The sequence below is a fragment of the Dreissena polymorpha genome, chromosome 4, assembly GCF_020536995.1.
Source record: "Dreissena polymorpha isolate Duluth1 chromosome 4, UMN_Dpol_1.0, whole genome shotgun sequence".
NCBI lineage: Eukaryota > Metazoa > Mollusca > Bivalvia > Myida > Dreissenidae > Dreissena > Dreissena polymorpha.
This window is the reverse complement of record NC_068358.1, coordinates 55,332,172-55,345,956: the sequence shown is the minus strand read 5'-3', so window position 1 is coordinate 55,345,956 and position 13,785 is coordinate 55,332,172. Positions and strand designations below refer to the sequence as shown.

Sequence of the window (13,785 nt, the reverse complement as noted above, 5' to 3'; positions counted from 1 at the left end):
TCTTTTTGGTATAAATTGTATCCACAATTTCCCGTGGTTTCGTTGTCTTTTTTGCCATCAAACCATATTGCTTCTGATTAAGGTCTTCGGATAGAAATATTTGATTTATTACTTAAGAAGGTAATCCACACAAGTTCGACAACATAAGCAAATTGTGTTTGCTAATACATCACATTCTCAATAGTATGACTATACAATGATGAAGTCTGTCATTTTATTTGTTCTACATCCAATCTACAACCATATAAACTCACCGCGGGTCTTGTTTTAACCGAAAATGAACGACACACAAAGAATTAATACAAGAAAAACTAAGTTCTCATACGTACGTAGATCTAGAAGCGTACATAAAACTAGTAACTTCATTTTAAAACTTACCAACAAAAAGACAAAACTTATTACAAAACAATTACTTACCAACTTATTTCACATGTCCTCGCGTGTTTATTCACATAAACTGATATCTATCTTCCCAGCTACAAGGAATGTCTCGCTAAAAACAAAAAACGTTGTCATTTAAAATACATCAACCAGAAACGTAAATACATCAGTATTTAAATCGTATAACTTGATAACAGTTTTCTTTTCCGTACACTTCACTTTACTGAAGGAAAATATGTTTCAGTTTACTAAAAGCTATTAAATAATTGCACGTTATGGGATTGATATAGTTAGATATGACAAAGGCGTTAATTCGTAAGGAAGAAATTCGACTCCTTTCTAATGATCTTCCTTCTAGAAAATACAATGCAGTGATTTCATAATCTATGTCTATTTGCAGAAAGTCATTGAAATATAAACCTGACACCCTCATTAATCCGAATTGAATGAGTAGGTGAATCGCAAAACTTTTAATGGGTTGTAATTGTGTACCGTTATTCCAAAATCACATTTTTGATCGCGAAATTTACACAGCATTCAATTGCATGGGAAAGCGCAACAGATATATCCAGCCATTGTAAATGTTTACATGACTGATTGTTGACAGGTTGCTCTACTCTTATTTTATGTTGATTATACAAATGTATGACAACATGCATGAGTAATAGCCGTGTTTACAAAATCTGTACACTTTATAATGTATGAAGTGATGGATAAACATGATAACATTCAAGGATGAACACTGTTTTATGATAATAAGATATGTATGCAAAACAAGTAATTGTAAACATGAACACATGTAAACTCGCGATTGCAGGTCATAACATGTAAGGTGTGCTTTAGGTAATGCATCACTGGAAAAAAATGAGACGAAAAATAAATTAATGAACAGGCTATTTGAGTTGCATACCATTATTCATTTCTTTCCAATGCCAACCGATTGCATACCACCAAATCAACGTTGAGCAAATTAACGTCAGTCTACGTGGCTATGATGGCGACAACGTATCGACGAGAAACCATAAACAATTAATAAAAACATACATAATTAATAACTCGTGTGATGAAGTGCGGACAAGACATTAATCTGGCATAAAACAGGTATAAACAATGGCGTTAAACAGCGCCCTGTCGAACACCAGTGACAGAACAACTATGTGTCAGTAACTGAATATGTTTTAATCGAAATATAATAAATATATTAATACTCTATTTCTGAAACGTTATGTAATGCACCATATATTAATAAATTGCGTTTAAGTGTTTTGTCCGTTGTATCTGGAATCAAAATATCGAACGGTATCGTTATCGATAAATGATATATCTAAACGCTCTATCATTGCGTTATAATTTATATGGCGGCTGAAATACACCTCTCACACTATAACTGAACTTTGGCAATATTTTGGACTTGCAAGAATATTTGAGTCGCGTTCTGAGAAAACTCGGCATAATGCATGTGCGTAAAGTGTCGTCACAGATTAGCCTGTGCAGTCCGCTTAGCAAAAATCCAATTTAGGCGGAAAGTGTCGTCCCTGATTAGCCTGTGCATAGGATTATCTGAGACGAAACTTTACGCACATGCATTATGTCCAGTTTTCTCAGAACACGGCTCATATTCTCTCCTGATGGATTGATTGGAATATCTCTGTTTGCTATATTGACACGTAATAAACATTGCATGCCGGAATTGTCTATAGCATATGTGGGCCTTTACACATGGTTATCATTGAGTGAATCGTATGGCAAAATCTGAATTAGCCATGGTCATACGACAATTGAATGTACTGAAACTATGTATTGTACAAATATTAAGTCGAGATTTATACACTGGGACCTTTCAATACAATTGGTAGACAAGATTGTCACATTTGCCTTTCATAACAGACGCAGTACACAATTAAACTTATAAGACGCCACCCGTTTAAATATCAATTTAAATTGCTCATCATTCAAATACATTATGAAAGAATACCGCTCCATGCAGTCTATTGAACCCATAATTGAACATAATTGCAGCGTTTTCTTTTTGAAATTTCTGTCATAATTTACACCTTTTAGTAGATACCAATTGCAATCATTCCACGTTATGACGATTTCAACGCAATGACCTGATCTGTCCCCTTATTTAAGAAACTGATCTGATAGCACGTAATTGCAGCAATTGTTAATAATCGTTTTGCATGCTGTTACACAATGTTATTACATGTTGAAATCAAGTAATATCAATGAAGTGTTATTTTCAAGAGGTCGTTAAGACGATTATTTAAACTGTATGAATGCAGACAAGTAATACTGTATTGCTGCGCGCTTTTAGATTGGTTTGAGGAAGCCAGCGGTCTTAGCTCACTCGTAAGGGGTGCAACGTGCACCAGCATGTAATGTTTTGAAAAACGCAGTCCTACTTTTTTGTTTTGAAGACCAAGAAACTTTCCGCAGCAATCTATACTTCGAAATGAATTTACTAGATTGGCTGTTACTAGTACATTAAGCCGAGGAATAGTCGTCATGTGAGTCTCGCGCTGGGAAAAACGGGCTTGATGCATGTGCGTACAGAATTGTCACAGTCTAATCAGGGACTTTCCGCCTTTATGCAAGTGTTTGTTTAAAGAAAGTCTATTGTAAACGAAAATACCAGTCTAACATGTGAGGACTGCTCAGGCTAGTGTGAGACGACACTTTACGCACATACATTAAGCCCAGTTTTCTCAGAACGCGGCTTATATAAACAGTTATTCATCCCATATATCCCTCTTAACGGATCTATGTTTTGAAAGCATGATAATATTACAATGATCATCGGATTTTAATTCCTGTACAAATGGCATTGCATATTTTTCATGTAAACAGATGTGCTATGTCAGCGATACTTCAAGTATTATGCAATCTATTTTACCCGTTTTTGTTTTCTATCGAATCGTTTTGAATAATTCACATATACTAACATACTTAGTATAGGGTTATATAGGGTAACAGCGATGCAAGTATTCCTTTTTCATAATACATATGTAACTCAAAGAAATCGCGAGTCCATACAAATATTAAAACCCCTACTATTTATTATAAATTTGACTTTGATTTAAGGTCGTTGAACATTTATTTTGTTCTACTTACTAGTCTGAATGGTTTCCATGTTAACATCCGATGGTCATTTAAAACATCTCTGCCCACGTATGAAGTACACAAAACAGATAAACAACTTTGAATTAGAAATGAAATGCTTAGCAAACTAGTTGACAATTTCGTATTTCACTCGTTGCTTTCTAAGTAATTCATTACCAAATGATTAACATAGTTACGAGAACATCCCAATCAATGCTATTGCAATAAATGTTTTCCGTACGTTTACACATTGAATGATTTTTAACTTTTATCATCCAAAAATCCTTCTTCAAAATAGTGCCAAGGCGCCTTCTTTCAGTGCTTTAGAAATCGCAGTTTGACATTTCACTTAATTGAATTAGGATTAAGGTGTGAATTTAAAGTCCTTCAAGTTAACCAAAAAACAAGATTATCTCGGAGGCCATTATAAAAAGCTAATGGATTGATTTGGATTGACCCGGGGTATTTTCAACACACGATTAAAAATATAACGATCCCACCATATGGAAAAGAACAGATTTATTAAATTGCCCTGTCAGCACTCAATTGGCATGATAATGAGAAGTGCTTTGGAATGTCATTGGTCTCAACAAAACACTTTTAACTGGAATCAAAAAGGCTTTCAAACACTACATCTGAATTAACTATATTTCTCACCTTAATATATTTACGAATGTTGTATGTCTAAAGAATGTTGTTTTAAAAGGTGTTAAGTTGTAGTTTTTTAAGATGGGCGACATAACTAGTATACGTTTTAAGTTTTAACCTTCTGGAACGAGTATTTTTAGCTAATCATTGTACAGAGATATAGAGACTAATAAATGCCATATATGCGACGTGCATTTCATGAGCCTTTGTACGTCTTTCGTGTCATGAATATTTGAAATAATTACGAATTATTGTAACGTTGCTTCACCCGTCGGTTATAATCATATAAACATGTATAATTGTTGATCCAACACATTTTCGGAGTTCAATTTACGGTAAGTCGTCAATAACATGTACCGCATACACGCGATTGTGAATACTTATACAATAAATGAAGTGTCCTACATATTCAATCAATTAAAGAAATAAGAAATACCGCAAATTGATTTCTCGGCGATAAGTAAGTTGCATATTGTGATCGTATCTACAAGATACGAGTACACTGTAGAATGTAGGTTACATCAGTACACACTCATGAGCTCACCTCCATGTAAGACAATGCCGTCCCGGGGGTTCTAGGCTGCCAGTTACTCCAGAGTCGCATGCCAGCACTAACTCGGCGTCTTGTTACACGGTGCGTTGGAGGCGGCAAACCTTGGCGCCAGCGTCAGATCCGGCGATCAGAACTCCGTCCGCTCTAACAGAAGAATGTCTGTTTTCATTTCACACAAAACGTTGTTGACATGGATGTAATTGAGTCTACCGGAGATTAATCTGTTGAATCAATCAATTACCAATTTATTGGCAAAGGTCATACGAAGGATAAGACACTACAAAAACATACTATGATAACATCTATGCTATCCATATACAATACTGCAGCACGCGAATGTATATATACATTTCATAAATTTTGGCATGGTTTCATACTTGCTGATCCAAAACGAACAAACAGCCGTCGTTACGGACAAGTACAACCTGTTGGTCGTTAATATATCAGAATGCCTAAGTAAATATAAATTTGGTCGCAAACTAAGTTCAATAAACAATATTAAGGTGTTGATGATAATAAATGTCCGGTTGGTTTGCAATCCTCATGACCGAGATAAGAAATATGAGCCTTAATAAATAAATTTATCTGCAATGTCTCAAACTTGAAGCGTCACGCTCACGCGCGAGCTGGGCTTTCACAATTCGCCTTTGTCTATTTAGATCGAATATATTAATACGTTCTTAAAATGGGTAAGCTACTCCGGGGGAGCGGCATCTCGTCTTCACTTTTTCCTCACAACTTATACGTTTAGCTCTACTTGCGATCTGGAATGGTGTCCCAGTCGCCAAGATCGCTTGGTTATCATGGTTCCGATGATTAATGTTCCATATGTGCTATATGCGGTTTTAAGTGTTCCAAAATGACTCAAAATCGATATGAACGCATAAGGCTGTTCACTCAGCCACAATGGCTCATTTAATCAATAATAATAATAATACAAATAAATATTTAACGTATTTTATTTAATCAATGATAATAATAAAAATCAATATTTAGCGTGTTTTAGTAAATATATTGTAAAGATCTACACAAAAACGACATAGCACTTATGTTAATAATACTGTACATGATATAATTGTTTTTTGAAATTCATGCTTGTTGATCTATATGTTAGCGTCTATTTATAGTATCAAATAGTGGCAGGTATCGTTACTGATCCACGAGCGTTGCACATAAATGCATCATTTTACTGACTAAAAGGCTTCAGACTAAAGAAGCAGTCCCCGTAAGAGCGATTGTTGGTTACACATGTGAGCCTCGCTCTGTGAAAAGGGGTTTTAATGCGTGTGCGAAGTGTCGTCCCACATTAGCCTTTCAGTCCGCACAGGCTAATAAGGGACACCATTTTCCGCCTGAATTGAATTTTGCTAAGATGAGACTTTCCTTAACGGAAAATAACATATAAGCGGGAAGTGTCGTCCCTGATTAGCCCGTGCGGAATGCACAGGATAGTCTGGGACGACAATTAACAAACGGCATCAAATCCCATTTTAACAGAGCGAGGCTCAGATCTTAACCTTGTTGATATGCTCTGAGGTTGAAGAAATAACGATCGTTTGATATAAACATCAGTGGACAGCCAATCCACAACTTCGAAAGTGCGACCAACGCAAGAGTGAATTACTTGATAACTTTCAATTGATAGGCAATATCGGTGCAAACGCAAATATATTGGATGCTATGTAAACTATTGAAAGTAAACGCACAATGCTATCAGATAACCCGGATGAACGGACCTAATAAATCGCCAGATTACCACTGTATTGAGCTCATTTTAGAAATGGAAAGCCCTCTTTCAACAGCGGTGACGTCACGCAAATTGATAAATGACTGATGATTGACACAATCTATGTTTTAAAGTAATCACATAGATATAAGCCTACTGGGACCATTACTTCCAACAGTTTTGTTGAATATCTGGATCATGTAAAATTATTTGCAGCAAGAGCACATTGGTCGAATATTCTCACTACATTTTTTGAAGATTTTTACGTAATCGTTCCGCTTTTGTTTGCGGGTATAAAAGTCGCAAACAATAGAACGCGCCAGAACGACAATTAAAGTGACAAAATTGTGTCAAATCAGCGCCACTGTAGTCGTTCTTGCGGGTATATTTGTCGTTCTCTCGTGTTGAAAATACAAAGGGCCACAAATGTCATTAGTGTTGCAATTTTTGTTGCCATGGTGGCTATATTATCGTCGATTTTTCGTTTTTGAGTTCTGGCATATGTGGAAGTAGCCAATATGGCAATACGAAAGAACGAACAATGTACGAGCCATACAAGGGCGACAATGTACGAGCCATACAAGGGCGACAATGTACGTGCCATACAAGGGCGACAATGTACGAGCCATACAAGGGCTACAATGTACGAGCCATACAAGGGCGACAATGTACGAGCCATACAAGGGCGACAATGTACGAGCCATACAAGGGCGAAAATGTACGAGCCATACAAGAGCGACAATGTACGAGACATACAAGGGCGACAATGTACGAGACATAAAAGGGCGACAATGTACGAGACATACAAGGGCGACAATGTACGAGACATACAAGGGCGACAATGTACGAGACATACAAGGGCGACAATGTACGAGACATACAAGGGCGACAATGTACGAGCCATACAAGGGTGACAATGTACGAGCCATACAAGGGCGACAATGTACGTGACATACAAGGGCGACAATGAACGTGACATACAAGGGCGACAATGTACGTGTCATACAAGGGCGACAATGTACGTGACATACAAGGACGACAATGTACGTGACATGCAAGGGCGACAATGTACGTGACATACAAGGGCGATAATGTTCGTGACATACAAGGGCGACAATGTACGTGACATACAAGGGCGACACTGTACGTGACATACCAGGGAGACAATGTACGTGACATACCAGGGCGACAATGTACGAGCCATACAAGGGTGACAATGTACGAGCCATACAAGGGCGACAATGTACGTGACATACAAGGGCGACAATGAACGTGACATACAAGGACGACAATGTACGTGTCATACAAGGGCGACAATGTACGTGACATACAAGGGCGACAATGTACGTGCCATACAATAGCGACAATGTACGTGTCATACAAGGGCGACAATATACGTGCCATACAAGGACGACAATGTACGTGCCCTACAAGGGCGACAATGTACGTGCCATACAAGGGCGACAATGTAGTGTCATACAAGGGCGACAATGTACGTGCCATACAAGGGCGACAATGCACGTGACATACAAGGGCGACAATGTACGTGACATACAAGGGCGACAAGGTACGTGACATACAAGGGCGACAATATACGTGACATACAAGGGCGACAATGTACTTGACATACAAGGGCGACAATGTACGTGACATACAAGGGCGACAATGTACGTGACATACAAGGCAACAATATACGTGACATACACGGGTGACAATGTACGAGACATACAAGGGCGAAAATGTACGTGACATACAAGGGCGACGATGTATGTGACATGCAAGGGCGACAATGTACGTGACATGCAAGGGCGACAATGTACGTGACATGCAAGGGCGACAATGTACGTGACATGCAAGGGCGACAATGTACGTGACATACAAGGGCGACAATGTACGTTGCATACAAGGGCGACAATGTACGTGACATACAAGGGCGACACTGTACGTGACATACCAGGGAGACAATGTACGTGACATACCAGGGCGACAATATACGTGACATACCAGGGCGACAATGTACGTGACATACAAGGGCGACACTGTACGTGACATACCAGGGCGACAATGTACGTGATATACAAGGGCGACAATGTCATAACATGTATGATTTGCGCCTTATTGTCGCTTTGGTGGACATGTTTGTCGTTCTTTCGTATTGTTGTGTTGGTGACCTTCTTTTAACTATACAACACGCCAGAACGATCAGGTAGAAATCAACCACAATAAACTACACTGTTAAAAAAGTTAGAAGGTGATCAGATAGATGCTTGCAAGGACTACCGATTTCTCGGCCTTTAAAGCATGGCGCGACTTGAACAATGCTTGAAATGCTATTTTTAATTTGTACATCTGTGTTTTTGAGTTAACTAACTTAATTAATAGTCAACAAGATTCTAAGGCACTTGAACGTTGTCTCACGCTAAATAGAAAATTCCTTAATATTCAATAGAGTCTAAGGTTTTACCATATAGACCACCGATTTGTTATTCTTATGCTTTTATCAACCGAACAATGTACATAAATCTTCGAATATCGATGCGATTAGGTTATTAAACTACCATCAATAGAGCGCCGCGGTCTAAACAGTTGCCTTATTCATTCTTAAGCTAATGAACATTATCAACAGTTCAATCAAGAGCTCATAATTTACAATTTCGGTAATTGAAACCGTGTTATCACACGGGAGCACAATATCTCACGACTTGTATTGAGTCTCGGACACGTTCGCGAGTGTTTGACGAAATTAAGTGACCCTGTGACGACGTACAGTCTACCCCCCAACAAAACAAAACTACTCAATATGATAAGCAAACGATGGTCGGTCAAACGACTTCACAGCTAACGTTGTTACGCTGCACACGTCGGCACAATAAGGCACATAAAACGCAACTTCAAAGTAGTAAACACGTCCAATATTAGACCGTTTATTAGTTTATAGCTACAAGGAATTCAATTGATGTGTCCAAAGAAAATACCTTATACGAAGAAAAACTGATTTACAACTGAAAATAGTTATGTAAATGCCACAATAGTACCTGAAACCTTGCGCTTTTCTTCTCTCTACAGTTTTTTTTTCAGAATAAACACCAATGTCTAGCACTTGGTATGCTCTGAAGTTCGTTTGCTATAAATGCAAAATTACAAGTTTCTGTCAACTTGACTTGCTATGGCATATGACTTCATTCATTTGAATGCTAATCTGATATTTTTTTCTGATCTGGTCTTAGCCTCTGATGTTTTTAATAGAAATAGACCAATATAGCAATTCTCATTGATGTTTGATTGATATTTTTTAAAAACATTAAACTTTAAATATTTTTTTTCACCGAAAGCATTGATATAAAACTACAGACGTTACCTTAGCTCTAATCGTTCTCTCAAATGCAAATAAACATATAAAAAAACAAGATAATAACCATGTTTACTGTTTTATGGCATAATCATGAAATTATGTGTATTTTATATCACATTAAAATACGTAAATGCATTTGTGACATGCTTCAAATAACGAAAAAGTGCATATTTGTTATTATAGACCATCCATTTGCAGCACATGCATTTTTCTTTGTTGGATCTTCAACGAAACGTTCCACGTTGATGAAATTACACGTCCTTAATTTACATAAGTCATGCGGATGAAAGAATTTCAACAGTAGGCGATTTAATGATATATGACATTAAGATGAAACCTTAACCTATTGAAGTCTCTTTCATTACAAGATCAATGCTTTCTTTTTCAGATCGAACTGTTTAATAATATTCCTATCCTATTAACGTTTTTTTCAATCCCATCTTTTTTTTTAAACGGCTTTGTCTCAATCGCTTGCCCGGACTTCCGAGCTTTCTATGAAATGTTTATTTCGCTCTTGGTAATGAATGATTTCAGAGTGCGGAATATGGGACATTTTCCATGTGCTAATCAGCACGTGTTCAGTCCTGCAAATAAGAATGGGAATGCTATTTTTTTTTTCTTCAACTAAGTGTGAATTTGTCTTTTGTGGAAATGTGAATGTCATCAAATATAAACAAAATCACAGTAAAAGTTGGGTCAAATGTACTTTTGAATGTTTTTTAAATAATTTTTAAAGCATGCCAAAACAATTACGATCGATTCTTTTGCATTTAATCCGGCAGAAATGTACAAGCATGTCGCCAATTTGGATTCATTTTCATAGGTTTTAATGAAAAAGTATTAGAGATCTCCGTGGTTAAATCACTCCAGATTGTTTAAAAGACCTTTGTTGCATGGTCAATGAACTGAAACGGACTATACGATCGCATTGCATGGTCAATGAACTGAAACGGACTATACGATCGCTTGTTGCATGGTCAATGAACTGAAACGGACTATACGATCGCTTGTTGCATGGTCAATGAACTGAAACGGACTATACGATCGCATTACGAATGATCTTGTCGATACTTACGAAGAAAATCATTTGAACAAAAGCGACACCTTGTATACCACCCATCTTCAAGTACTTGTACAAGATCTCAATACAGATAAGTGAAAAAAGAATGATCCGTTAAGTCTCAACTAAATAGGAAACTCTGCAATCAGACCAGAGGATCCGCCCATTGTTTTAGAGAATAAAACCAATTAGCCACGGTGATATACGCTCAACTGACGGGGCTCTTTAATACATAGCTATTCATAGTATTGACCCTTATCAAATTGATTGTAAACATTTAACACAAATGCGCTGAACCCGCTTGGTTTAAATATTGAAACAGTTGACAATTTTCTGCATTTTATAGCCAGTCTAATGTACATGAAGTATGTAGTCCAATCACTAGATGGTATGTCAGTTATTTTAAAGATGTAAACTCTGCGATGTTTTATACAATACTAGCTGTGCTTGTACGTATTGTTTTATAATAATGTATCACGCTCGTATGGTTCCGAATGGTATCGACACTCGATGCTTTGTCTTTGAACCCCAATTTCTCATGCCAATAATGTTTCAAATGATACATTTGACATGAATCATAATAATAATTCGTGGATTTTATTTCAGTTTAAAAGACTGACCTAATTTACAATTGTTTTCATTTGTTTGATATCTGATCATCTTTCAGTTGATTAGCGATCATTTGGAAGATTGTGCAATCCTTGGGGTCATTGTTACAACACAGTACCGTATTATTGCCGGATGAAACCGCAGCATCTACAAATGTTATGCACAAATATGATCTTAAATAAAGAAAATGAGATTCTTTTCGTCTTTTAGGCTATATATATATATATATATATATATATATATATATATATATATATATATATATATATATATATATATATATATATATATATACAAAGTTAAACATATTTTTAACGAAGGAAGTGGAGAATTTTAAAGGTGCTCTAGCTATGATGTCCGCCTTGCGACAGTAATGTCCTTGATTGTATTCCATTAAGGTGGAGTTCTTTTTTAAATTGGATCTTCCCAGGAAACAAGCTCGATATTGCCTCAATACTAGTAAGGCATTTGACGTCATGACGTGGAATGTTAATTTTTTTAACAGTTATCCATCACAGCAAATGCTGTAAATTGAGAACTCATAATCGCATCTGAAACAATTTGAAAACATAATATTATCGCCAAACTGTGGTCTTAAAACGCTATAACATTAACAAACATTTGTCCTAACAGATGTCGCCGTGGTGTAATGGATAAGGTTTCTGCCAAGCGACCGGGAGGTCACTGGTTCGATCCCCACTGTGAGAGCATTCTCGTGATTCCTCCAAAGAATCCAAGTACTGGTTCTAGGCCCAGGAAACGGACTCGAGAGCGTTTCAATAAGCCCGCGTCTTTCGATGCAATTGAGCTTAAATAAATAGGTTTAAACATATCACTTGTCGTGTTGACAAACACAATGTGTGTAGTGTGTATTTCGAAGTATATGAGGTCCTTTCCGAGCCAGAGGTTACAATTTTGTGCGAACCCGGAGTGTTCCCCAGAACTCCTACCTAATAAACTTACTAGACTCATGAAAGTTGGTAAGAATTTTAAATTATAGCTGCAATGTCCAGCTATTTTGTTGATACTGAAAGATTTTTCAATTTTGCTGTCATCTTGTGTTGTTGGTGGGGGGGGGGGGAGTATCCGGAGAAAACCCCATCTGTCCGGTATGGTGACCACCAATCAAACTCACATGCTGCCTGGTCGCCTAGATGAAAAGCGAGTGTACCAACCACTGATTTAGCCGGAAAGCCCTACAAACCCGCTTGGTGCTTTATAGCCAATATGTAAGATAAGGTCAAGATCAAAGCAAAGAGTGGGTGATACGAGTGGATAGCGAACGGTCATAAGCAACAACTGTGTAAGTATCGTGTACGCATGTATTTGAAACAAGTGGTACTTGCGCTATAAGATGCGGTGTAATATACTTTAGCTGTAACGAATCGATGGTTGGAACTATCATCTAGGTCTATTGTGTAGTGTAGCATCAAACGGTGTTGCATATAGAAGAAACGGTTACATACAATTAACCCAGATATAGCCCACTTGATTATTTTAATTTAAATAAGGTCAACGTCAAGGTCAATTTTAAGTTCGATTTTACGAAAAAATAGACATCTGTCATAAGCAAAAACCCTGTAGGAATTATTACGGTTGGCCTTGGTGCTAGGCACAACGGTAAACTCTGTCACTTTGTGCCTCTCGAATTCAGAGCTAGAGTCATGGGCATTAAAGGAAATGTTGTAATTCATCTTAAAATGTTGTCTCAGAATAACCTGTGCATGTTTGCACAGGCCAATAAAGCACGACACTTTCCGTCTAAACTGTATTTGTTCCAAGAAAAGACATCCTTAAGTTATAACACAAAATACCACGAAAGCGGAAAGTGTCACAGATTAGCCAAAGTGGATTAAACAGGCTAATCTTGTCCGACACTTTAAGAACATGCATAAAACCCCGTTTTCAAAGAGCGAAGATAGTGTTTTGTTGGTTGTCCATCGCAAGAGATAATACACAAATTACAAAGCAGTTAAGGGAAGTAAGCAAGTTATATATGACATGATTTCTCCCGAGTCCTCCCCCATTCCGACGTGATGGCACATTGAAAACCTAGGTCAGTACTAGTTCATCTAACAACAAAATTTTATAAAGTGTCAAAAGAACAATGGTCCGTAAAATAACATTTCAACATAAGAGCGGATCACATGTTAACTTTAAAAAATAATCTAGTATTGACGTTTGCCTGATCTATAAACATAATAACATAAGGTGGCGGTGTAATTTTTAGACTATTTGAGATAGCAAATGGGCTTTTTAGTTGATCGCTTGCGAACATCTAAGGTTAATACCACGTTTTTTGTCAGGCTAGTTTTGTTTTATTCCATAAACCTGATAACTGCCGCATCCGCGCC

At 37.2% G+C, this 13,785-nt stretch overlaps 1 protein-coding gene across 1 annotated transcript in view; it reads right to left on the bottom strand.

The window, feature by feature from the left end:
- Nucleotides 1-1,069, bottom strand: part of LOC127877377 (formin-J-like) — a 70,781-nt gene extending 69,712 nt beyond the window's left edge. Inside the window, exons 1-2 of the mRNA XM_052423140.1 lie at nucleotides 874-1,069; nucleotides 418-493 (exon numbers count right to left, since the gene is read on the bottom strand). The gene's annotated coding sequence lies outside the window, so the exon portion shown is untranslated. The remainder of the gene's footprint in view (nucleotides 1-417; nucleotides 494-873) is intronic.
- Nucleotides 1,070-13,785: the final 12,716 nt, after the last annotated feature.